The sequence below is a fragment of the Carcharhinus amblyrhynchos genome, chromosome 9, assembly GCF_965287045.1.
Source record: "Carcharhinus amblyrhynchos chromosome 9, sCarAmb.v2.hapA, whole genome shotgun sequence".
In the NCBI taxonomy this organism is placed as follows: Eukaryota; Metazoa; Chordata; class Chondrichthyes; order Carcharhiniformes; family Carcharhinidae; genus Carcharhinus; species Carcharhinus amblyrhynchos.
Window position 1 is genome coordinate 27,567,787 of NC_137332.1, and position 26,562 is coordinate 27,594,348.

Here is a 26,562-nt window from a genome sequence, read left to right on the forward strand (position 1 = left end):
TCTCGTTCCTTATCCCCTGGCTAAGCTGCACCAGGGTGGAGTTCTGATTTTTTTTAAAAAAAAGAAGCCATGAATGATCTGAGAAGGTTTTTTATTTCTAGCTACTAACCATGTCCCAGCCCTAAAAGGGAGGAGAGAGGAGTTTCAGGGGCTGTCCTTTTTAAAACAAAGTCATTTTTTTCTTTAGAAGAAAGTTGAATGCAGTTGACCACCAGATGGGATGTTGTAGCTATGAAGTAATGATGTTGAAATATGTTCCTGTTGAGCACGAGTCGTCTGGAGGGGAAGACAGACTTGACTGTGAGTAACAAATCTAAACTCTTTTAAAAAGTCTTCCTGCGTGTAAGTCCTTTATTCACTTTAATCTATCTCATTTCGAGTATGTAGGCATAGTTTGGAGTTACTGTGTCTATGAACAAATTAGCTCTTAGCAATGTTCGTTTTAACAGCGGTCTGTTGTTGGTTATATTTTTTTGCCTTTGACTCATTTTGAAAGGGTGTGGATTTCTGCACAAATAAAATTGCACTTGTTGCTAAATTTAGTTCGCCGGGGCTCCTTTATCCTGGCAAATCTTTTGATGCAAAATTCTTTATCGTGGTGTATTTATTGTACTAAATAAGATTGAATGGTCCATTTTGGCAAGTCAGTGAGACGGATTCAGAAAGCAGCAGTTCATTTGAGTCAAACGAGACGTGTACGTGGCTGATGGGGTGGCTTTAATATATGTGAAGGAACTACCTTTGTCTTTTCAAACATGGCTGGATTGAATGGCGGAGTTTGTAGAAGGGAAATCTAGCCAAAAATATATCTGCTCGCAACAAAGTTTTGCATTTTATAACGTCTCTCTTTTTTTTAACTCTTTCCATGGCTAGTCCTGATTGCACTGACATCTTTAGTACATTGTTGGGCTCTCACACTATTAATCTGTAATCCATGGTAGTTATCGCTAAATACTGCTTTTGTCTGTTGAAAAAAGGCGTTGTTTGTTGAAAAGTCTTATTCTCGTCCACTTAATTCACCAATTGAATGACTACCTTTTAAGTTTTTCAAAAGTTAAGAAGTCAGACGGAAAACAGAGATTTGTGGCCTATAGAATCTAGCCCATTTGAGACCTAAATTTTTCTAACACTGGTTGGAATTGGATTGTTAGAATTCCTGTTAGAAGTCATTGTACAAACCAGACACACTGGTCATCACCACTATGTCTGTTCAATGAAATAAAACTCCTCCGTTAAGGTCAAATGCTCACAAATCATACTTCCCCAAGTTCACTGATGCTGCTCAACTAAGATCTTCTGACTGCTCTGACATTCCTTGGAATTTGCCTAAGCATTTGAGGTGTAGAAGGAACCATTAATCTATTGTGCAACACTGATGAAAGGGATGGCCTCCTTGCTCCAGCCAGTTTGGTTTCCTGGAGAAAACGATAGTTGTCTGACCCCGGGTGCAACGAAACCAATTCTGCCTCTATACTCCCATCAACTTTCTGATTGATCACTAAAAATTTAGCCCTGCATTGGGTGACGATTTCTTTCCTGCTTTTGTTGCAATTTACAGCGTAATCTAATTATTAGAAATTTATGATCTTTGTAAGAAACAGTTAGCTCTGGAAGAAAGAATTGGATAGAGATTCTCTACCTGCCCTCCCCCCGCCAAAAAAAAAGTTATAATGGCATCTCAGCAAGGACCACAGAAACAAGATGTTATAACGAAAGGTTTGTCGTAACCAGGTTCTCATCATAACTTGATGACTTTTATATTATTTGCACTTTGCCTCTGAAGAAAAAATGGGGGAATGAAAGTGACAGGAAGGCACATGATACGAGAGAAAAAACCAGCACATTACAAAGCAGGAGAGAAAAGAAAGGCAAGAATTCTGTCATTAAAGGTTGTGAAGAAAATTTTGAGAAAAATAAACTTTTTCCAAATTAACATATTCTAAAGGTTTTTTTTTACCTTCAAAGAGCTTCCTGTTTGCAAAAGCCTGCATTGCCGATTTTCGTCGTTAGCACACTCTAAGATCAATTATTGCATGGTCATTTTCCAGTGATTCATGCTCAGGATAGTAAAAGATTAATCCCCAAATTTAACTCCTACAAAATCATCAAGTTTGACGTTAATATTTTTGCACCATAACACCCATTTGCTTGAGTCCCACTCCCAACTCTATCCTCTCAACGCCCACTGTTAAATTCTGACATCAAATCAAGCTGTCTTCTGGTCCTAAAATGTAAGCTACTTTAAAATGAAAACTCAAAACCTAAGGCTAGTGGTTCATTTGATTTGGAGATAAGTTTGAGATCTTATATTTAATAAATTAATCAGATGGGCTTGGTGGGAACATACATCACCCTAGGAAGGAGCTGGTATTTGGATTTTTGTTTGAAACACGCTCATCGTGAGTCTTTTCTTATTGCAAACATGTAACTATGTGAACTGACAGGTTTATGTGAGAGAAGAGCTGTGCTTAGTTTACTGAGCTCCGGAAAAGTACAGGCCCTGATGCGAATTAAGCCGTTTGCTCATTTCGTCGTTGTATCAGTGAATTGGCATCTGCGCGACATTCCACGTGTACAGAGTTAGCTGTGAGCAAAGCATCATTGGAGTGGAAAGAGCTAAGAAAGGATCTAGCTGAGTAGGAGCGTATTTTGAAAAGTGTAATGTCTCTCTCGAGTGGTTACATTCATCTATAAGTTTCATATGCTTAAGAGATAAAGGGTGATGCAGAGTTTCTGAGGCTTGTCCTGTCCTGTAAAAAAAAATTGTTCATTATGACCACTACCAGATCAAAAGGAATGGCTGTTAAATAGTGTATTTAGATGTTTTGCCATTATGTTGACCTGTCTGAGACCAGGGTCCAACTTATGGGCTGGAATATTTTGTTCTTCAGAAACTCGTCGGGTGGAATTTTCCTGCTATTCCCGCCAGTGGGATCTTCCGGTCTCAGCGAAGTCAATTTTCAACGGCTCGCCGCATTTTCTGGCCACACCCTTGCTGCGATGGGGCCTCAAAATGTCGTCCATTATTAAAACTGATGGCCCAATTCCTCACAAACCTATTCGCCGTAAAGATTTTCCTCTGTTTCGGTGTAACGTTTTGGTATTAGGTGTTCACTGGAGACTCATAGTGTCTTTTTTTTAAATAGGTGATATAGTTTTGCTTGTACGCTCTGCAAACACAAGCCAACAACCTTGTTTTTTGAAGGAAGCTGGATTCCCTGCTTCTGAAAAGAAAATTCAGAAGGGCGACAAGTATATGGGATTCTGAATCTGCTGTCTCTTTCGAAAAATTTCACACTCGACCGGATAAACCCATTGTCCTCCCTAAGAAAGCAAATTCAAATTAATTGCCCTGAGGGATCAGAGGGAGTGGTTAATTCCTTTAAAAACACATATATAAAAATGTGAAAACATCTTCTCTGGCAAATCTCTAAAGGTAGAACAGCCGAGAGTCGGTCAGGGAAATGTATAGAGGACTTAGCTGATAACTTTCTGTAATTATCAGTAACGCTGAAAAAAACCTTTCTGAAGTGGTTTGCCATTGGTGAAGAAATGCTACTGCAGCAGGTGACAATGTTAATCCCGAAGAAAGGCCTTCATTTGTTGATTGGAAAATATATTTTCTGTTTCCTTTCGACGCCTGATCAGTGCAAATGCTGTGAGCTCGCGCTCCATCTTGTTTCAGTTATTTTTAACTGGATCCTTGCTGGGGCTTTGTTGAATTGTATTCAAAATTAATCAGTGGTCTGGTGAAATGTGGCATTTGCGTGCTAACTCGCTGTGCCAATGGAGTGGTCAAATCAGCAGATTCCCCTCCGGGATCTCCCCTCCGGCAAAGTGAGTTTCAAATTCAGTATAGTCTGCATGAGATGGAAAGAATGTAACAGCTTCATTTAGCTTCTGAAAGCTGTCTGCCATTTTTCACCTCAGGATTGGGCTTGCCACCCTCTCACTCAGTGGAGGGTGTGTGACATGGATGGAAGGGGCACTAAGTTGGGGAAATCCTTCGAGAGATCAAACCTGCCACGTATGAACTTTCAGCACTGTTACTGTGACCGTACTTATTTATTTACTAATTGTTAGGACCTTGTGTTAACCAATTAACTAAAGGTCCAGCTTGAACAAGCCAGTGGGGATCACTGGTTGGTGAATTCTTAATAGGTCTAATTAGCCTTAACCCAGTAAATAGTTTATAACAAGAGCGAAACACAGCTGTAACCATTCTAATAAAGGAAGCAGACACCCATACCCCACAGGGCTGTAAAATGGCTCCTGCGGAGGAGGAATGGAGGAAGGCGGAATTCAGATAAAGCGCTGTAGGACTATGACATTTTCAATGATCAACCTCCATCTGCAACAAGTTTACGCCATTTAAATTCCACTAAGTCAAGGCTGCTAAAGGCCACGCAATCATTAGGGTGATTGTAGCCACAATGATAACGATCCCTGGAACCATATGTTCCTACCTTTAATTTTTAGTTTGTTACAGAAAGAAGATTGTTTCCCAGAATGGTGATGGCGAAATCTGACTTTACAACCATGCTGCCGTGGCTTATTAACATTTAGAGCTTGCAAACCTGGGCTGAGAAATGCTTATCAAGTCCTTACTTGTTCCTAACCCTGGCAGTGGTGCAGCCCTCCAGTATACTTGGTTTTTTTAATTGTATGTTGCTTATATATTTCAAAAGCAGCACTGGTTAAAATGTCACAGTTAGTGCAATGTTCTCTGGACATCACATACACTGGGATATTCTGTACTCAATTTTCCTCATGCATGATCTGTACTTACTATTCAATACACATTTGTACTCAACATTTTCTAATCTCTTCTCACAGTTTTGCACGCATGACAATAAATTTGTCTGATAGCCTAAGTCAAGCAATAGCCAATTGGTAGCCCGTTTTGTATCATCCACTATCATTTTTCTGAATGAGGTAGATAAGAAAACTGAGATCCAATCTATGTTGAAGAAAAGAAATATATAGATTACAAAAATGCTAAGAGCATGTTGTTAAATTGGGGAACCTCCGTGAATTTGTTAAGGGAAGGGTAACAGCCACACCCTGATTTCAAAATTAGAGCCATGCTACAATTGACGTCAGTGTTACATTAACTGTAACGGCTAGAGGGTAATTTAGACCAGAACTGATCCTTATAGCTCTGGCAGCAAAAAGAGAATACATTTCAGTTTTCCTTCCTAGAACAATAAATATTTACACCATGACTGAAATAGGATCAAAGATCTCAAATTATCTGCACAAGGAGGATATGCCTTTCAGTTTGTACTTGCTATACATTTGGTGTGCTGAAGAAAGATTTACTCCCATTTGATTCATGGTCCTATTCAGAACCTATCTTTTGCTTATGTTGTGATAAATCTGCGAGTAAAATTTTATGACTTTCAAGTTAAACTCTTCAATTTGGGAAGCTGATAGGTAAATACGCCATTGGGAATGAGCGGTAATCCCGTGCAGGAGTTTGACGGACCTCATTTCAATATAGTTTTAACCATAGAATTGTCACAGCACGGGAGGAGACCATTCTGCCCGTTGCATCTGAGCCAATCCTCTGCAACAACAACTCAGCTAGTCCCTGCAGCCCTGCAAATTTTTTCTTATCTCTTCAGAGAATTAGTCAGTTCCCTTTTCAAGTCACGATTTAATCTTCCTCCAGCACACTCCCGTGCTGTGCATTCCAGATTTTAACCACTCACCAAGTAAATTGCCCTTAACTTTAAATCAATGTTCTCTGATTCTCAACCCTCCTGCTAATGAGGACGGTTTCTCCACGTCTACTCGGTCTAGAACCCTTGTGATTTTCAATGGTTATGCAGCATATTCACCAGTATAATTGTTTGGCTGTTTCCCTAAGTAGAAAGCCCACATAGCAATGCTCTGGGTCCTGACTCCCCAAATGAAATCTGTAACACACACAAGCTATTGCAATTGATATTTAGGTGAGATTTAATCCCATCAACGTTGGCATAGTCAAGAACAGCAGCTATATTTAGAAGATGCTATTCTGATTCCTGAAATGCTTGTGAAAAGTTAACAAGATATACCAGTTAAAGAAGATCATTTTAGATTTTGATTATGGTTGATAAATCAATCATGTACAGTGATATAAGGAAGCTGTAAATACTATGAAAATATTACCACTTCTTTGAATGGGCAGCACGTGATTTAAGCCAAACCACATATTACCCTCTATAAAAGTGTCAAATAATGGAACAAGTTTTGAAATTAAAATTGCATTAATGTATTGTGTTTACAAGCTTCAGTTGTCAGTATTTGCGTCCCTGGCAGTTGTAAAACTTATTTTTGCCCTTGAGTTATAGTTTATAGTACTATGTTAACAAATGTCATGTTTCACTTGATGGCCCTGCTTTTACCGGCACGGTCGCCCGAGGCTCTTAAGATCGTGCCCGAGCCCAATGGGGAACGCCGTTCTGCGAGCCTCACCCACCGTGGTCTCAGATCGGCTGTGCCAGTAAAATCAGGGCCTGTATGTTAACTTTGTCATCATGGGTGCATGACTGCATTTGGTGCAATTCAATATAAATGGATCCTGCCCTCAAGCATGCCACGCAGTCTTCCTGATCTGGGTGTTGCCATCCTTCAGAAAGCAATATTAACTCTTCATACAGAAGCTGCATTTTCTTCAATGTGGTGTTGTGAATTAGAAGATTTGGATGTACCGGTTGCGTCTTTACAACTCTTTAAGATTTACCATTTTTGCGGGTTGTTTTCCTATTTTCCCAATCTTCCGATCGTAGTTAACAACTGAGAAATTAGTTTCTAATCTGCTCCTGTAGCCCTTTCTATCTATCCTTTATATATATAATTTCTCCTGTCTGATTACATATAGTCCTACATATCTCAGAAAGATGTGCTGCTTAGGTGCATTGGCCATGCTAAATTCTCCCTCAGTGTACCCAAACGCCGGAGTGTGGCAACTCGGTGATTTTCACGCTAACTTCATTGCACTGTTAATGTAAGCCTACTTGTGACACGAAAAAATAAACTTAAAACTAATATCAACCCTTAATTGTCCATGTACTCTATGCATTAGGTGAAAAGGAAAAGTTAGTTGGAAGATACTATTCAGTTCTTCTATGTTTCGATACCAGCTCCTGAAGCAACTAGTATATGTATTTTAAATACGTGAAATATTATCAGTGCTATTCAAATAACAATTAAGAAATACTGCTAATTGAGACACTACGCAAATATGAAGTTGCTGCAATGGGACTTTCCCTGGCTTTAGGTCAAAGAAGCTTTCCATGAGTAAATTGCCAAAATAATTGCGTTTTCATGATTTTGTTCGTGATTGAAAAGCTTTCAGATTTGCTAAATGCATAACATGCTAACTTGTCTGGTAGGAACACAGGCACCATGTACATTTTATAAAATGACACAGTGAAGCCAGGTGCTTTTTACAAGGTAAGAAGGACTTTTTTTAATGTATTAATGACTCCAAAGTGCAATGGAACAAATGCTGTGACAAAGGGTCCTCCGGACTCGAAACACCAGCTCTTTTCTCTCCTTACAGATGCTGTCAGATTTTCTGAGATTTTTCAGCATTTTTCTCTTTTGGTTTCAGATTCCAGCATTTGCAGTAATTTGCTTTTATTTTGACAAATGCTGTGTGCTTGTTTATGATAACCACATTTACAGAATGTAGGGAGCAACTGAAAACTCACTGCTGCCTGGAATATCTTAACATTCTCTCCATTATATGTCCTACATAAATGGTATGAGAGAACCACTGACTCTTGAGTAAGCAGCCATGCAAGTCATGGAGGAACAGGCATGCTATTCCACAAAGGTGGGCAATTTGTGAGTACTATTTCAATTGGGAACACCTCTTATATGTTATCAAGTTAAGGTATAAAGCAAAGGACCAAAAAAATGAACACCTAGAATAGACAGTTCAGCAAAATGATACACAGGCATAAACCAAGCTAACTGCAGGGTGATGGCAGGAATGGTGTAAGTAAGAAATGGGTTGGGACGTGCAGACATAGTAGGGTTTCTGATGCTTAGGGTTTCATTTTTATTCCCGAATTCAGGTCACAATCGTGGTAAAAAAAATCAAACAAATAATGCCTTATGGATCAGAAGTAAAACAAAATGTTTGTAATCAAAAAATGTATGTAAGTAGTAAAATTAGATCACAGCAAGAAATATTTTGTAGAAACAAAAATCTGGGAGCAAATGTGTTCACTATTTCTCCTGAATATCCTCATATTTATTTGTGGCTATCTTATATGTACGGTCCCTTGTTTCCACACAAGTGGAAGAATCTACCTTACGCTGAATCTACCAAACTCCTTATCAGGTTTTATCCTAAATTCACCATTATTAAGGATAAACAAGTCCAAAATCACCAGAAATACAATTTTTTTGTGAGATAACTGTAGTGGTTTCTTTCTGGACGCTCTAGACCTCTGCCTTCGAACAGAGACTGTGTGAATTGCTGATTGAAAATTGTATAGAAGTTCTAAGAAAAATTCTTATTTTACAACACAGGACCTTGACTTGCTACATTAATGAGGCTGAAATTGACCGGTTTTCTCTCTGCTTATTTTCAGACAGGTTGGAAATGGAGGTTGATTGATTGAGAGTGTGAATGCGGTAGTAAATTAAAGCCAAGTTCTATGTCCCCCCTACCCCCCTCCCCCCAACTACCCCCCCCGCCCTTTCCTTGTGTGTTCTAAGGTGGACGGGGCGTGTAAAATTGCAAGGATATGATTCCCTTGAGGCCTGACTTGAACTGAAATGTCACAATTTGCTGGGGCAGGCATGGTCTCGGAAGGGACGCCCACCCTTGCACCTTTAAGGCCCTTGAGTGGCTGCTTAATGGTCTGTTCCTGCCCGAACTCAATTTTTAGACTGGTGGGTAAATGACAGATCAAAGAGAGAAAGTGAAAATTGAATTATGTTTGATTTTGGGCAAGAAGAGGATGGCGATGGGAGTGCCTCCATCTGAACCTCCCTTATGAATGGGGCTGCCCTATCCTTACAGCTCAGTGACCTCCAGACCTCCCTTTTCCCCCACCCCAACCTATCCCCTGAGACGCCGACCGCTCCCCAGCATCCCCCCACCAGGTCTTCCTCACCCCCCTCCTCACCTCAGCCCCTGCCACTCAACTTTCCGCTGAGGTCTGGCACTTAGTTCCAGGCAGCTGTTTACAGTGCCTCTTCTGGCCACTGTAGCACTGTTCCTGGAATAATGGTCCTGCCAGTGCTCTTCAAGGCAGGACCTACTCCAGGTAAAGGCAAAATACTGCAGATTCTGGAATCTGAAACAAGGAAGAAAACGCTGCAAAAACTCAGCAGGTCTCGACAGCATCTGTGGAAAGAGAATAGAGCCAACATTTCAAGTCAGAATGACTATGGTGTCTCTGACGAAGGGTCATCCAGACTCGAAATGTTGGCTCAATTCTCTCTCCACAGATGCTGTCAGACCTGCTGAGATTTTTCCTGCATTTTCTGTTTTTGTAGTTACTCCCGGTGACAGGCAGGAATCTTGCTTTCTGCCAGTTAACACTCCATTAGAGAATGAAATGGCATTGGGCCTGCAGTCAGAGGGGATGCGTTCCCTCGCAGCTCTTCAGATGGCGGGGGCCGGGCTCCCACCGCCCTGGAAATTTTGGCCTGAATGTTGTGATTTTTGGATTTGGCACATTGCCGCCTGCGGAGGCAATAAAAATTAGCTTCCAGATTTCTCCACTCTTTCATCATCTGCAATGCACAGACTCTCTGCTCAGTAATGTTACAGTCTGTAATCTAATGAGGGGCCCAGATGGTTTAAATATACAACTTCGAGGAGGAGCATTAAGAGCAATTGCAAGGCAATTATTTAATCAATGGGTTTTGATGGCAGCTAACATGATTCGTAACTTTCATGTGAACTCTGATGATGAATATTATTACCTTTGATCTTATTTATTAAATTTATTATTTATACTTTCACATCAGTTTTGAAACTAGACAGTGACTCATCTGTGAGGACATCTATGCACGCTCGCATGTCCTAGCCGCACGATTGTGATTAAATAAGGAGATTAATTATCATTAAATGCTTTCTTTATATTCAGCGACAAGTTAATTGCAGGTATAGCTGGTCAATAAATATTTATTTATTGACAGTTGTGTCCACAGATGAGCTTTCTGTTTCCATCCCTGCCTCCCCGCTCCATTGCCTACGGATTACCACACCCATGAAAACCTTCCGGGAATTAAAGTGGGTAATATTCAACTCTGGCCAGAATATAAGCAGTGCAGAAGTGGATCAGCTGCCTGTTATATACCCCACTTGACTTTTCTTCCATTGATTTCAACCAGCAAGATTGGCTAGTGACTCCCCACCTACCCATTTTATGTCCCCAGCAAGATTGGCTAGTGACTCCCCACCTACCCATTTTATGTCCCCAAGTGCCTCCTTTAATACCCCAACTCCATGTGTGCCAGAGAACCTTAGAGGCAGTGGCTAGTCATCCTTTCAAACTTTTTACATTCTTCAGAGGGTGCCTCCATTTTGATGCATCCTTGTGCCCCTTTTTTCCCCCATCCTACATCAACAACATCCACCTGTCCAGGTGGGGCTGCCAGCTAGCTGGAGCCTCAGGCGTTTCCACTGTTCCTCCCAGCTGCACAGCCCATCCTTAGTTATACAGGGCTACCGACGGCAGCCTCTTAACTGGCTGCCACCATGAAAGTTTTCTTTATGGTCCCACCACAAACACTCCCAGGTTCAGTTTGGTGTCGGGATCAGGACCTTGGAACTAAAATCCAGCCTGGAGTCTCTGTTAATATATTGGAAAGAGGAAGTCCAGCCAAACACATTAAATATTCATTTGTTAGTACCCCACAGAGTACTTTCAGGATTCTTGGAGTGAGTTCAGTTGAGACTTGCTGTCTTTCCACCATTCTTGCTGAGTTTTTTACTGCTACTGATGATTTATGTCATATCTCGCTGTTTGTTTCCATGTTTTTGGTGGCAATTGTTATTTTTTCCCTTGCGTTTTATTTACTTCTGGTGAGCTGCAGCTTTTGGAGCTTTACTTTTAGTGAGTCAAAAGGCTCTTTTAAAAAAATTGTTTAGTATCAAGCCCCCTTTAAGGAGAGATAACTGCATCATTAGCACTGTGTCACCAGCAAGGTACCATTGAAAGAAGATTCAAGGTAGTGGGACTCCTTCTTGTAAAGGAATTCCATTTTTTTTCCTAATTCTCTCTTTAAAAGGCTCCTTGATGCCAGATCTTTGTATTTAACATGCCCACTGAGAGATTTATAGACATTTGGCCAGAAACAACCCCCTATAAATACAGCTTCACAGCACATTAGTGATTGCGCTTCCATAATAACAGCTCAAATGAAGAGGGCCCAAAAAAGGGGCAAAATAAATTTTAAAAGCACTGGATCTTTGTGGGAAAGCTGGATTGTATTAATGTGGAAACTGTTTGATCGGAGTGTGCGATAGTTTTTGAACGCCATGACTACCCGATCACTTTCAAGCAGTGTTAGCCTTTCTCTTTGTCTTTTGATGAGGAAAATATTAATCCTCCTGACTCATTCAGGCATATCACCCACCTCTCAATGCACTGGAAAACTTACAGATCCCAGACAACATTCACAAGAATAAATTTACAACATGAACATTTGTCTTTTCTGGCACTGAGCTCCCGCAACAATATATATTTACTTTTGAAAGCATGCTTAAACTCCTGTTTACCCTCTGAGACCCTGATTTGCCTGATGGTCTTCATTTGTTAGACATAGCAATATCAAGGATTTTTAGCAGTGAGGCATGACCCAAACGGGCATTATTAGAAAGAGAGGAATGGAACAGGTATTTTCTCTTTCCTACCTACTGCATAGGATCTCTTGGCATAAGCTATCTTATTTTTGGACCACTGCTCTTGATCCATCTGTTCAGAGATGCCTGATGTCTATCTCTTGACTTTGTTCTCTGCCTTGGGCGTTGGTTTGTGTTGGCAAGGGTGGCATTCATTGCCCACCCTGTGTTGTCATTGTTTGAAGCAGCTGAACTGGTTAGGTTAGTTCAGACTCAACCACGTTAGTATGGGGCTGGAATTATAAGTCAACCAGATTGGGTAAGGATAGCAGGACTATTCACTATAGGAGATTCAGGGTGTTTTACAACAATCCTGTATTTTAATTTGTTGTTTTTCCCCAGGTTTTTGAGAACTGAATTCATGTTCTCAAAGTGCCATGCTAGGATTAAAATTTCGGGCCCATGTTTTCGCCACGACGGTCAGGTGAAAATCCCAGAAATGGGAGGAAATTTCTAAATTTTGCCCTGACCATGTTGTGGACTGGAATTAGGTTGGGGTTGGAGAATCACATTGGCCGTTTTTACTGGCTAATTTAATCACCAGCTGCCTCCACTGCAGTGAGATTTTTGAACCCTAGCTAAGTATATCCCAAAATGTGCAGAGCAGATCAGGTAAGAGGAGGTCATAATATGCTGGATTCCTTAAATAATGAGAGTATCCTTTTAGAGAGGTGCCACTTCCTTTTGGATAAGATTCTGGGACGCCTTTTGTCGAGGTAAGGCACCCTTTTGTCGAGGTAAGGCACACTTTTATTGAGATAAGGCACCCTTTGAGACAGTTAGGATTAAACATGATTGTGTACTTTTAACACACAAATGTGTTGGAACTGTCTAGGAAGTGTCAAGCTGTCCAGGAGCTGTCAAAGGACACTGGTGAGTTGAAATGAAAGGAGTAAGGGCAAGAGCAATGGATATGGGTGGTATGAATTGTCACAGGGTTATGAGGGGCAATGGTAGGGGGCTTGAGAGGCAAGAGCTGAAAAGAGTTATGAGATACCATGAGGGGTAGATGGGAATATGGATTGGCACAAGTTGGCATGGATGGGACCATAGGGAATGTGTGGAGGAGTAAGGATGTGAGCACTATAAGGATATTTTTTGTTTTATTATATTTTTTAAAAATTTGGACCCAGCTTCTACTGCAATGCCCCCCAAATCTTTTTCGAGGTGTGACCCTGTTTTAATACCTCGGACTTCATGTGACTCTGAGGTAAAAGTTTGGAATGGGAGTTGTCGAGCGGGAGAGGTGAGGAGTTGATTGATGAGCGGTGGAGGGGCTGTTAAGTGTAAGCCTATCTCTCCCTTTCATCACCCCCATCTTCCCCTCCTTCACCTCCTCCAGTAGAATCTATTGGGTTATTAATCCATGCTTCTGGATTACTACTCCAGCAGCATTAACATTACGTTGGCATACCACAGTAATTTACACAGTGGGTAACATGTGTTTTATGAGAAAGGAAACATATTGATCCTATTTATACAAAGCCAGTTGCGGCATTTTCCTTTGACTATGGTGACCAGACTGAGCAAACTGCTATTCAGCCTTTTCACTCATAGCTGACAAGCCGACATTTTGAGTTATTGGGGTCCTTGCAAACTGGACTGGCTTTGGAATTTCTGAGACACCTAATGTATTCACCAAGGCAATGACGAATGAAAGTCTCTACAAACAATCTGACAGTTAGTACACAACTACTTTCCGTGATTTGTCAACACGATGCAAATGCAAAAGATTTCTCTCAACGATGCTTAACAATTAATTTACCAGATAGTTATTCTAAGCTAACAAAATATCCGTCAACAGTTTCCTAAAACTTATTGGTTAATTGAAGAATAATAGAATATTAAAAATTATTATTAAAAAAGCAATATCCTCCTCGGGAACCCAGGTAAAACAGATAACAGCCAGTCGCTGAATCCTGAGATTATCCAAGAATCGGGAACCCAGGTAAAACAGATAACAGCCAGTCGCTGAATCCTGAGATTATCCAAGAATCTTCTGTCATCTTGTGATTGTTGGCTTTGTTTCATTTGTTGCCAGGGTTCATACACCAAGAGCCCAATTTCCTTGTTAAATTAGCACATGATGGCATCCACCCTGAAGGAGCGATGATTGGGGCGCAGTGACAATAGGCGAGATTTTCCGGGCAACCCACCATGTGTTTCATGGCAGCCTGGCATTTGCCAGCGGCGGGATCTTCTGGTCCCACTGTTGTTCGTGGGGTTTCCTGTTGAATGCACCCCTTACTATCAAAAAACCTTCAGCCGGGGTGTGCTGTTGGCGGCACTGGAAGATCCCGCTGACATGAATGGCCTGACAATTCCAGCTTATTTACCACCCCGCCCTCCACGGGAATCGGAGTGGGCGAGGGGCAGACAATGGAAAAGTCTGTTGACCTTAGGTGGGATTTTACAGTTTTGGGATAACAAGGCATAAAATCCCACCCTGTTGCCAAAATTTTACTGCCTTGCCCACCCGAGGCTCATAAAATGCCATCTGAGACAACAGAAAATGCTGTTCTGCAAGTCTCACCCACCCCAATTCTAGGAAGGGCATTCCAGTACAATTTTTTTGCCCTGTATCTTTATCATATGGGGATCTAATTGGTCCCAGTAAATTACATAGTCAGCACAGTGCAAAATGAAAATATTGCAAATGTTGGAAAGCTGAAGGCGAAACAGGAAATGCTGGAAATAGTCAGACGGTCTAGCAGTATCCGTGAAGAGAGAAGAAACAGAATGAACTTTTACAGATTGGTGACATTTTATCAGCACTGATAGGTCAACAACCTGAAACGTTAACTCTGTTTCTCTCTCCACGGATACTGCCTGACCTGAAGAATATTTCCAGTCTTTTCTATTTTCAGTCAGCACGTTAAAGCCTACTAAGTAGTATCATTTCAAAGACCAAAATTAGTCACTGTCAAATTTGTGTACACAGGAGTGAATCAGACTCTGGGCTCAGGGAAGCCTGACCTCTGCACTTGCGTGGTTGGAAAACTACATCTCCAACCCATGTGTGGCTTCACATTCTATTTTCTACCATTTCACTCTGGGATCAGATTTGCAGTGTGGTTTGCCAGCTGTACAGGAGTGCGTGAGAAGTGGCTGGTTAGAAGATCCTCCTTGGCTCTTCAGCACAACTTCAGCCCAGCTCCCAACAGTGTTTAGAAGTCTCCTAAGCCACATCCCTTACCTCCATCAGCCCCACCCAACCCATGGGTGCCCATGCCCCCTCAGATATCCCATGCCACCCTTATACACCATGTATCCTCCATGCTCACTCAAATTTCCCCAGTCACCTGTATGCCCCCATGTATCCTCCATGCCCCCTCAGATTATCCATGCTACCTTTATGTGTCATCCAATTACTCAGAGCAAGACCAGACCTGCCATGATCTGATTGAAAGACAAAGTTGGCTCAAGGGGCTGAATGGCCTAATCCTGCTCCTATTTCTTATGTTCTTATAGACAGCCAAAGGAGTACGGAGGTTTGTTTAAATAAACACATCCAAAAAAAAGTGTTCTGTGCAGTTGAAATTCAATGTAACTTTTCATAAAATTCTTAAAATACAATATCACTATTAGAAATAAATATTTTGAGGCTGTGTTAGGCCTAATACATCCTATCCATCCATCACCAAATTGCCTATTATCCCCAGTACTGCATTAGTCCCTCTTCATTGCCTCATCTTCATTGCAATTAAGACTGTCACCCACACTTTTTGTCATCTGTACATCAGAACTTCCCTCACTCCACAAGCAGCTAAGGAATGAATGACTACCAGGCAGAGTAGGAGGATTAGGCAACCTCCTGTGGTCATTTTGCTTTGGGTACTGTTGGAGGGAATGGCCACTTAGGCGAAAGCAGTAACTGCCCGATTCGTTGTAGCATGGTAGGCTCTGCTGCACGGGACAGAAGAAGTTTTGGGAATGCAACAGTTATAGGAATTCAATTGTAAGAGGAATAGATTGACATTTCTGTGACTGCAAACAAGACTCCAGGATAGTACGTTGGCTCCCTAGTGCTGAGGTCAAGGATGTCTCAGAGTAGCTGCAGGAAATTCTGGAGGGGGAGGACCAGTAGCCAGTGGTCGTGGTACACACTGGTACCAATGACATATGTTTAAAAAAAAGGGATGGGTTCTCTAAAAGCTGAATATAGGGAGTTAGGAAGCAATTCACAAAGTAGGACCTCAAAGATAGCGATCTCAGGATTACTACCAGTATCACATGCTAGTCAGAGTTGAAATAGCAGGGTATATCAGATGAATACGTGATTGGAAAGATGGTGCAAAAGGAAAGATTTCAGATCCCCGGGATATTGGAACTGGTTCTGGGGGAGGTGGGACCAGTACAAACTGGACAAGTTACATCTGGGCAGGACTTGGGCTGATGTTCTGGGGTATTTATTAGTGCAGTTGGCAAGGGCTTAAACTAGAACAGCAGGGGAATGGGAACATAAGCAGGGTGACAAGGGAAAGGAAAACAGACATCGTAATAAAAGTAAGAACAGTAAAATGCAAAAACAGTAAACAGGGTAACCAAGGGTGAGAGGCATCATAAAGCCATGGTACAAAGAAAAATTAGGTTGCTTAGAAGTTGTAAAAAGGCATGTCTGAAGGCTTTGCATCTTAATGCCTGAAGCATTCAGAATAAGGTAAATGACTTGTTAGTGCAAATTGAGGTAAATAGATGTGATCTTTTGGTCATTACACCGACATGGGCCAAATTCCGGGTGGGCAAGGTTCCCAGAATGGAAATCTCCTTTGGCCTCGGCTGCGATTTCACAGTCTCACCTGAGCGAGGCTGTAAAATTCCACCCGTGATTAAAAGATTGAAGCTGGGAATTTAATATCCCGGGATATTTGACCTTTTGGAAATACAGGAAAGAAGAAAAAGTTTGTGTGGTTGCACTGTTAATTAGAGATGAAATGAGGTCAATTGTGAGAGATGATCTCAGCTTGGATGATGTGGAGTCCATTTGGGTGCAGGTAAAAAATGTTAGTAGTAGGAGTAGTGCATAGACACCCAAACAGTAGCCACACTGTAGGTAGGGGTATAAATCAAAAAATAATAGGAGCGTGGAAAAGGAATCGAGCAATAATTGTGAGTGACTTTAATCTTCATGTTGATTAGGTTAATCAAGTTGGAAAGAGTAACTATGGCAACAAATTCATAGAGTGCATTAGGGATAGTTTCCTAGAACAATAGGTCATGGAAAGGACCAGGAAACAGGCTATTTTGGATCTGATAATAGGTAATAAGGCAGGTTTAATAAATGACCTCAGAGTGAAAGATTTCCGAGGAAGTGCTGATGGAATGTAATATTCAGTTTGAGAGTGAGAAACTTCAGTCAGAAACAGCGGTGTTTAACTTAAATAAAGGGACCTACAATGAAATGAGGATAAGAGTTAGCTCAAGTGGATTGGGCAGATAGATTAGCAGGATCACAATAAGCTAATGAAATGAAGGTAGAGTTAGCCAAAGTGAACTAGGAAGATAGATTAGCAAGAAAGACGGTAAGTAAGCAGACATTGAAGGAGTTAATTCATGACTCAGCAAAAAAAAAATCCCAGTAAGGAGCAAAGATTCTAAGGGAGGGATAAACCAACCATGGCTAACTAAGGAAGTTAAAGAGAGCATGAAGTTGAAAGGAAAAACATACAAGGAGGCAAAAGTCAGTAACAGGGATAAATTCAGAATCCAGCAAAGGAAAACTAAGAAGGTAATAGAGAGAAAATAAACTACGATTTCAACTCATCCAATGTTTCATTGCCTTACTCGACCCACTGCTAAATCCTACTTGTCTCCAATTATTTTTGACACCATCGATTCCAACAGTTCCAGTGCATCTCTTCAAGTTCTTCAATATTATTTACAAATTCCACTTTTACTTCTACAACTTCCAACACCCCAGCAGCTGAACTCATATTCTTCAGTCTTCTAAGTGTGATATAGTGTCACCTTCTCTCCCTCCATCTGATCTGTCATTGATGTTAGAACATTCATTTTGTAGAATTCTTCTCCAAAACGCGTCCAACTTGCTACATTTGTCCCCAGCTTTCACTGTATTTTGAATTGGCTCACATAGCCTTTCCCCTAATTTCTTCATGCTCACTTATCTCTGCTCTTGTTCAATGCTGTGAAAATTTTGTCATGTTAAAGGCAATTTTTAAGTGAAAATTGTTATTGTAAGTGGGTACCATTCAGTGAGTTTACCGAGTTGGCTCTGGTCATCATCCATTCACTGAAGTTACTTGTATCAGAATGAGAATGTTAAGTGTGTAAGCAAAATCATGAAATATGGGGCTTTTCATTTTGGACAGGATTCTCCGATCTTGTTCATAACTGCTCCGCTACCAGTAAGAATGGAGAATTCAACGTTCAGCCAAAACATCATTCACTGTAGCGACACCGGAGAATCCCAGCTGTGGATGAGGTTGGAGGTTTCCAACCCTTTCCTCACATGCAGTAACACTTATCCTGCTAGATAAATAAAAAGTCAGTGCTTCTAGCACACATCATGTTGAATGATGTTTTAATCCTGTCCAAGTTGAATAAGCTGTTGACTCAGTTATGCAACAAACACTGCGAATAGTGTATAAATCCTGATCCTACTGAATGAATAAGACCTGGAGTTAGTTAAGCCACAGATATCATGGCTGGCCCTTTAATCCATTTCCCTTGCTTAATAAGGAGGAACATAGTTAGCCAAATAAATATAGTGACTCATTTCTTGACTTTTGCCCTTCAGGATAAATGGGGACTTTATACAGTTAGTATAACTAATGCCGTAAATCGTGCTTTCATCCGTACCTAGCTAAACAGGAAGTTCATATAATTTCACAATAAATTAAGCAGACATGAATTGTCTTAAATCAAATTAAATTCAAAAACATCATAAATATATTTGTTGAAGTAGCAGGAAATAGTCAAAAAGAGGCAAAAATGATAAATCGATCTTATTGTCAATTAGATTAGAAGTAAGAGACACACAGCACTTTGTGCTTGGAGGAAGAAGAAAAATATTGGTTTTCAGTCAACGCGTATTCCATTTGGAATTCGTTCTGGAGAAAATCTAAACTTGAAAGGATGGGGGGGTAAATATTTCAATTCCATTTCACTGACTATTAATCAAAACAGAAAAGAGTTTATATATGAGGGCTGACAATTATCAGGCCCAAATTTCCAGCTTTCTACTGCCCGATTTTTCAGCATGAATTGGACAACAGTCGATCAGAATTTTAAATAGAAACTTTATAAAATCCTCACTGAAGGCCTGCCTGAAGTGATTTTTGAGCAGGCCTCATTTTCAGCAGCCAATGTCTCTTCCGCAATTGGTTGGAGCCTCATTAAAATATTTCCAAAATAGAGAAAATAACGGTAAAATGCAGCTTTTTCACTAAAAATAAACAAATTACAGTTCAGAGTTACATCCAAAGAAGCCTTGCGTAATGCTTTAATTTAAACAATGGGTTCAGCTCCAAGGATGGAAAGCCTACAGTCAACTGCAGTAATGTTTTATGACTGTGGGCTTTGCGTATTCACTTTCTTCTGTGAAATCACTGGAAAATTGGGCCTGGCGTATGGGCCTTGCCAAGTTTACTAACTTCAGTCTCTCCCTATGAAGCAGCTCATATTTCTATGGAGCTGAATCACACTGCCCTATATCTACTTGTACAATACCTTAAGGCAGAATTTTCCAGCCCTACCAGCTGCCTTTCATGGCAGTGCCCCAACGGCAGGGCTGGCAAACCATCCAAATTTCCATTGACTTTGGCAGGACCGGAAAATCTCCCTGGTGGCTCGCTGTTTCCACCACAGGAAAACCGGGTGGGAGGCGGGGCTGGAGAATTCCAATCTTAAAGTTCAGTTGCATCCCTTGGCAATCCAAACCTGGTGCTCAGTTATTTTGTACCTGTCTTTCTCCAATTTCACAGATTTATTGAAATGTATTAATTCACGAGATGTGGGCATTACTGGGAAGCCTAGCAATTATTGTCATCTTTAATTGTCCTTGAGACAGTAGTAGTGAGCCACCTTTATGAGCCACTGGAGTCCAGGTTGGGTAGGTACGTGTATAGTATTACTTGAATGGGAGTTCCAGAATTTTGACCTAGCCACAATGAAGGAGCTGAGATAAATTTCCAAGTCATGTACCATCCTGACTTGGTGGGGACTTGCAGGTGGTGGTGTTCCTATGTATCTGCTGTCCTTCTGGCTGGTAGAGATCACAGGTTGGAAAGATATTGTTGAAGAAGCCTTTTTGAGGTAAAAGTAGATAAAGTGATATTTGATTTGAATCATTGATCTATTTTTCTTCCACAAAAAATGTATGATTAGTATTGCTTAGCTTGAATTGATACAAAATAGAGAATATTTTCCACATTGGTGGGTTGTCTTACTTGTCTAAAAAGAGAATAATCCCCCATGTTCTGTCACAGCCACTATTTCATTTATCCTGTTGCAGTAGTTTGCTGTCTGACTGTTTAAATGCCTTTTATTCTGAAACCCTTTAATCCGTTTTCCTTGCTTAATAAGGAGGAACATAGTTGGCCAAATAAATATAGTGACTCATGTCTTGACTTTAACTTTTCAGGATAATGGGGACTTTATGCAGTTAGTAAATCTAATGCCGTAAGTCGTGCTTTCATCCATACCTAGCTAAACAGGAAGTTCATATAATTTAACAATAAATTAAGCAGGACATGAATTGCCTTAAATCAAATTAATTCCAAAAACATTGTAAATATATTTGTTGAACCTGTTAGAAAGTCTGACATTTCCATGTACCAACACAGATCAAAGTGTTTTCAAGCGTTAGTTGGGCTTTTCCAGACACCGATGAGGTATTTCCCAGTGGCAGAGGCCATCTGCCATTGGCCAGTGGCAGGATTTTCCAATCCCACCGATGTCTACAGGGCTTCACATGTCCTGCACCCACCACCACTGGGGAATGTGCTGCGAGGAGGTGGGGGATTGCCATCAATGGGACCAAAAGAGATCCCGCTGATGGGAAAGGCTGAAAATGTTGTTCATTGTGGTAAGAGAAGCCTTTGTGAAAACCCAAACATTTTCAAGGACTAGATTTAAAATAGGCCTGTAAATAAATGGTACTGTCAGGGGATGTAAGATGGCACATTCTTAACACTAAAAATGGGAACTATGTTTATCCAAATTTGCTTCTCCCAGACATCAAGCAATTCGTTAAGTGCTGATTTCAAGTCAAATTGTTCTTCTAGGCTGAGGGAATGAAATTTGGAAGATTTTAACTTTTGGACCTCATTTTACATGGCTTAACCATAGAACAAAGGTAAAGCTTCTGCCTGGGGGACACAAAATGGGTCCCTGGCCAAGTATCTTTGGATTGGGGCCCATGGGGAGGGGTACATGTACTTACCACCCATATCCAGTTGCCTGAGAATTAAGAAGGCTATCTTCTCCATTAGGGGCCTAATGTAACTGATGGCATTGAGACATCAGATTGTCAGCATTTCACCTACAGGTCTGACTACAGTGAAAACTAACTAATCGAAGCCGAGGTAGGTGTGTTTTTTTAACATTTAAAACATATTACGAGGATCACTTTCCAGATCCTCCACTCTGTCAAACATCACAGACTTGTCATACCAAACATCGCCCTCCTCGTGGGCCCCAATTCATACTTACTTTGCCAGGAATCCAGAGGCAGAAGCTTTAGCCTCCTCCTACAATCGAGCCATGTAAAATGAAGTCCAGGAGGTAAAACCTTTCAAGCTTCATGCTCTCACCCTGCAAGAACTATTCTCGCCCCAAATTAAAATCGGTACTTAAATAACGTATTGTTTAATGTCTGGGCAAAGCAGCTTCAGGTTAACATGATTACCATTGTTACTGCTGATTATGGTAGAGATCTCTGAACACAGAACAGTACAGCACAGGAACAGGACCTTCAGCCCCTGCTGACGTTCCTCAGCGTTTTCTTGCGGCAGGATCTTCCGGTTCCACCACTGTCAATGGGAATTCTTATTGAAGCCACCGCATGCCACTGGGTAACCCACGGCTGGGGACGTGCCGCTAGCGGGACCAGAGAATCCCACTCATATTTTTGAAACTCACGAGAGTTGCCTTTAAAATCTCAAAATGCAAAGGCACTTTTCCCCAATTTCTTTTTGTGGAAAAACAGTTACAAAAATCCAGAAATGGGATAGTAATATACACTGAGATTGCTATCACTCTAACATGTAGTAAGCTAACACCTAACAACAATAAAGTTTCATGATACTGAGGTACTTCCATTGATTACAAAACCTACAATCTATTATCTAATCATTATGATTTATAATCATGGAATAGAATCCCTACAATCCAGAAGGAGGCCATTTGGCCCATTGAGTCTGCACCGACCACAATCCCACCCAGGCCCTATCCCTGTAATCCCACATATTTACCTGCTAATCCCTTGACACTACAGGGCAATTTAACATGGTCAATCAACCTAATCTGCACGTCTTTGGACTGTGGGAGGATACCGAAGCACCCAGAGGAAACCCAAACAGACACGGGGAGAACATGCAAACTCCACACAGATAGAGACCCAAGCAGGAATCAAACCTAGGTCCCTGGTGCTGTGCCACCCATAATGTATTCCTAGAAATCAATATGCAGCTGCCTAGTAGAACATTCAATTGATAAGCTATCCTATAGGTACTTAAACACAACAACAATGTGAACAACTCTGAAATGCTTGTGAAATGGCCTAGCAAACCACTCAATTCAAGGGGAATTAGGAATGGGTGATAAATGCTGGCCCAGCCAGTGATTCCTGAATGAAAAGGACTTGTTTTCACATTGTGCCTTTAATGTAGTAAAATGGAACATGGTCTTCACAGGGGTGTAACAAGATGATATTTCACACTGAACTTCCAAGAACCTTTGGGTGAGGAGAATGTGTGGAGCATTTTAAAGGAGAGCAGGGTAGACAGGCAAAGAGGTGTGGGGAGGTGATTCCAGTGTTTCAGGCTTATACAGCCAATGATCTAGCTGGGGATGTTGGAGAGGCTACGGGTGGTGGTGGTGGCGGGGTGGGAGTGGGTGTTGCTGGCTAGGAAATCTGTGGTGGACAAAATCACATACCACACAACCACCAGAACAATAAAATTTTAAGTCTACCTTATTTCAAATAACTCTAACCGTTAAGTCCAACCCTTAGATGTGGTGGGCTAGTCAGATTAAAGATCATTCCGCAAGCAAACCAAAGTGTTGAGTTTTCTAGAGCAGTAACTAACAGGGGAAACTTTTGAACTGATGTAGGCTAGCTGCTTTTGTAGCAGCTTTGTTTTATTGCATTCCTCAACTTCCATTAAATCTCTTTGATTTCTACCTCTTGTGTGGGTGGGTGAAGGGGGGACAGGACGATGCCATGTATTTTGATTGTATTTTAATTAAATTTTCCTGACCTGGGATGCTGAAGAGGCAAGAATTTGATGAACACAGATATCTTGGAGGGTCGTTGGCCTGGGCAAGATGATGGAGATAGGAGGGGCGAGGCTGTTGGAGGGATTTGAAGACAGCGATGAGAGTTTTAAAATTGAGGAGTCAGTATAGGTGAGCGAGGGCAGGGGAGATATGGGAATCGAATTTGGTGCAAGTAAGGCACAGACTGCAGAGTTTTGAATGACCTCAAGTTCACTAATGGCCAAGAGAGTGCATGAGAAGCGTTAGACCTGGAGATAGCAAAGGCATGTGTGAGGATTTCAGCAGTTGAAGATTTGAGGCCATGCAGAGATGAAAGATATACTGAGCAAACTGATGGAACCGTGGGCTGACAAGTCTCTGGGTCCCTTTGAACTTCACCCAAGGGTCTTGAAAGAGGTACTTAACGAGGTAAATACCTTGGTGTTAATTTTCCAAAAGTTCCAAGATTCTGGAAAGGTTCCACATGCTTGGAAAGTAGCAAATATAACCATTTATTCAAGAAGGGAGGAAAGCAGAAAACAGGAAAACATAGGTCAGTTTGCTTGATGCCTATCATTGGGAAGGTGTTAGAACTGATCATTAAGCAGGTTATAGCTGGGTACTTAAAGAAATTCCATGTAATTGGGAAGCCTCGGCATGGTTATGTGAAGTGAAATCATTTTTAACAAATTTATTAGCTTTTTTTGAAGGAGTAACTTGTGCTGTGGTTGAAGGGAAACCTGTAGACATACTGTATTTGGATTTGCAGAAGGCATTTGATAAGGTGCCATGAAAGTTGTGTCAGAAAATAAAAGCTTGTGGCGTAGGGGATAACATACTAGCATAGATAGAAGATTGGCTGGTTGGTAGAAGACTAAGAGTATGCATAAATAGATCTTTGTCCAATTGGCAGGATGTGATCAGTGAAGTTCTACAGGGGTATGTGCTGGGACCTCAGCTTTTTACAATTTACATCAAAGACTTAGACAAAAGGAGTGAAGGCTTGGTAGCTAAATTTGAAGATGACACAAAGATAGGTAAAAAAGTATGTTGTAAAGAAGACGTCAAGCGTTTTCAAAGGGATACAGATAGGTGGAATGAAGGAGCAAAAATCTGGCGTCTGGAATATAATGCAGATAAATGTGAATTTGTTCACTTTGGTAGGAAGAATAAAAAAGCAGAGGATGACTTAAACGGAGAATGACTGCAGAATTCCAAGGTGCAGAGGTATCTAGGTGTTCTAGTGCAAGAGGCACAAAAATTTCTGGCTGCGTTCACCCAATGATCAGAAAATCCTGCCCAAGGTCAATGGATCTTGCATGGTCCATGTCCCGTTCTCTACGATTTCCAGGCCCGACTGGACGGGAAAATTCTATCCCACATCTCACATATGTGCAGTTTTGGTCTCCTTATTTAAGGAAGGGTGTAAATGCATTGGAAGTGGTTCAGAGGAGGCTTACTAGATTGATGACTAGAATGAATGAGTGTTTTATGAGGGACGGTTAGACAGGTTGGGCTTGTCTCTACTGGAGTTTAGAAGACCAAAAGGTGAGTTCACTGGGACATATGTGTATGTGAAGTCCTGAATGGCCTTGGTAAGTTTGACATGGAAAGGATGTTTCCTGTTGTGGGTGAATCCAGATCTAAGGGGCATGTTTTAAAATTAGACGTAGCCCTTATAGGACAGAGATTAGGATAATTCTTTTTCTCTGAGGGTTGTGCAACCTTGGAACTCTGTCCCAGAAGGCAGTGCAAGTGGGGAGGGGGGTCATTAAATATGTTAAGGCAGAGTAGATAGAATCTTGTTGGGCAAGGAATCAAAAGTTAATCAGGGTGAGGTGGGCGGAGGGGAAATGGGGAGGTGGTAGTTGGGAATGTAGAACACGAAACACAAACAGATTAGCCATGATCTGATTGAATGAAGGTCCAAATGCTCTAATTCTGCGCCTGTTTCCAATGTTTGTATGTTCATATGATATTATAGCAGTGGAAATATGTGGCCTTAGTGATAAATTAGATATGTGACTGAAAGCTCAGGGTCATAAATAAGAGCGAGCATACAGCCTGCCTGGGACCATTGCCAGGGATAGAATTGGTGACATGGGAGAGGAGTTTGTGGAGGGAACTGAAGGGTGCCCAAAGATAGATCTTCGTGACACCCGAGGTAACTGCGCACCAATGGGGAAGGAAGCCAAATATGACAGCGCTAGCAGTAAAACTAATGATGGCACCCAACATTATTGCCATTTGCATTTGAAAGGCAACAACATTTTTGTCACAAATAATTTTCAGTCCATTACCCTCAACCTTGTTTTGACATGTTTGGCACCCAAATCACTTCTTGCAGGAGAGAGAGGCTGATCTTCCCTGGGGTATAGGTGTCATTGACTGCACCTACACCTGTTCAATGCTTTACTGGTATTTATTCCCAGTTGATGATAATCCAAATCGGCTACAACCACCACTTAATAATTATGCCTGTGAATAATTATATTTCTAGGGAGCGCCATAATATAAAGGAATCATGAATTCCTTACTTTTTCTAGATTAGGCAAGTTGAATGGTTGGCTCTTGAGTTACTCTCTCAAAGCATGGCCTGTGGCATTTCTACGAAACCTCGATGTTGCCTAACGAAAGACATACAACAGAAAACATTAGAGAAACAAGAACCTCATTGAGCAAACATCTCAAACAATGCTCGAGCTGTTTCGATCACTGTGGGAGTGTTCTACAATAGGCCCCTGAGAGTTGGCAAAATGTTGGTGGTGTGCTACACACTGCACAATATAGCCATTAAAGAGGCACACAAGCATTTATTTCTCATGCCCAACATCTTGCTGTTCTGACAAATGGTTACCAGAGGTGGTAACATGCTCTTTACAGATATTGTTGGATTTGCTCTTATTTCCAACATTTGACAGTTATTTTATGTATCCCCTCAGTAGCCCTGTTAATGTGGAAACCATTAATTTCAAAACTAAACATTGACAGTAATGTGTTGTGAATTTATTGATAACGCTAGTCCAATAATACTGCATGTTAATGTGATGTGTGTCTGGGCCTGCCCCTTGTGGAATGTGTATTTGTGTCTTATCTTCCAGCTCTAGTTCTACTTCATGATGCTGTAGCTACTGAACATATAAAGGTTTTCTGCTGCAAGTGGGCATGTGAATCAGCTCCTCGTTGCTTTCAGTGAGCAGCAAACCCAGGTGCTCCTGTCTGTGTGTCAAAGATAATCAATCCCATTCTACCAATGAGAG

At 41.2% G+C, this 26,562-nt stretch overlaps 1 long non-coding RNA gene across 1 annotated transcript in view; it reads left to right on the forward strand.

Moving 5' to 3' along the window:
• Positions 1–239: 239 nt before the first annotated feature.
• Positions 240–26,562, forward strand: part of LOC145348334 (uncharacterized) — a 49,821-nt gene continuing 23,498 nt past the window's right edge. Inside the window, exon 1 of the long non-coding RNA XR_013887928.1 lies at positions 240–300. This is a non-coding gene — a long non-coding RNA (uncharacterized LOC145348334). The remainder of the gene's footprint in view (positions 301–26,562) is intronic.